At 31.7% G+C, this 1,333-nt stretch overlaps 1 protein-coding gene across 2 annotated transcripts in view; it reads right to left on the bottom strand.

The window, feature by feature from the left end:
• Positions 1 to 1,333, bottom strand: part of LOC102303608 — a 23,059-nt gene that overhangs the window by 14,556 nt on the left and 7,170 nt on the right. The gene's annotated exons all lie outside the window — the stretch shown is intronic.

The raw sequence follows: 1,333 nt of genomic DNA, 5'->3' as shown, positions 1-1,333 counted from the left end.
GGCTAAAGAACCAAATGGGACAGGCAAAAAAAAGAAAAAGAAAAACGTTTATATATTAACAGCTGAAAATAAAATTTCTAAACTTATGATCTCCCTGCAGCCCACATCACAAGTCACTCGCTGCCCTCTTCTGGTTACATTGAAGAAAGTTCAGGGTTCAGAGATGTTAATCCTGCATTGTGGGGAAAAAAAGAAATCAGAAACACACTCCAGCTGATCCAAGAGAGAAGAAACTTGTATTTAAGAAAAAACGTTAAAAACACAATTTTCTTTAAAAAGTGATACATAACCTTTATTTTTTATAAATTATTTAGCACTTTTATCACAAATATCTTTTTTGACCCATTTTGACATGACCATGTTTATATGTACTTTGTTTGCACTTTAATTAATTTTACATTTAGTATAAAATTATCAAGTGATGAGTGAATATAAGTAAATTCTAGTCTGTAAAACTGTAAAACTTTATCATAAAATACTTCCAAAGTCTTGTTTTCAAAATTCCTAAATCATATTTATATTTTTGTAGCATAGGGAATGAACAACACTCAGAGCATATATATGGGTTTTATACAGCATATGCAACAAATTACAAACAATGAAACAGGATACAAGTGGTTAGAGAAGACGTTTTTTAAAAAAGAAGGCTGTGAACTATATGTACAGTGTAATTGATGCACTATTTATTTTTTGCCTCTCAACTTTCTCTGTGATGTGGACACTGATGACAGCAAACACCATGATGATTAGATGCACAGAGAAAACAACCGTCTTTACCACACAGACAGATATACCATCACAGAGACTCCCACAACCTGCAACACAAAGACAATGTCAAACAAACAAACAAACAAACAAACAAAATAATCAAAAGACCTTAAATATAAAAACAGATTAAACTCTGAGTCAATCAGATGTAAAGAACAATTAATTTCTCTTACAGAATTTGACTAGTAGTGATTGTTTTGTCTTTTTTATAGACCGACAATGTGCAAAGCAGGTATACAAATAACTTTATTTGCTTGTTTTACTCTTAAACTAGTGGTCAAAAACAATAAAATAGCATCCAGAAAAATATTAATTCTCTTTCTGTGAAGTTATATTTCACTCTTGGTGTGAGAAGGTCACGTCAATAATTAATTTCTTTAAATGAAAGAAGTGTTATTTTAAGAAAAACATCTAAATGATCATCATCAACATTTTCTCTTTCAGTCTTACCAGCCAGTAGTGCACAAATATGTTCAATGTTCTTCATGTCTCTGGTCCAGCTGAACTGGTTGCTATGGTCACAGATGACTGATAGATTTGACAGGTAAACATGGAGAGAAGCACC

Source organism: Haplochromis burtoni, unplaced genomic scaffold, assembly GCF_018398535.1.
Source record: "Haplochromis burtoni strain Fernald_Lab_line unplaced genomic scaffold, NCSU_Asbu1 Contig_27, whole genome shotgun sequence".
NCBI classification, from domain to species: Eukaryota; Metazoa; Chordata; class Actinopteri; order Cichliformes; family Cichlidae; genus Haplochromis; species Haplochromis burtoni.
Note: the sequence above shows the minus strand (reverse complement) of the source record. Positions and strands in the feature narration are given on the sequence as shown.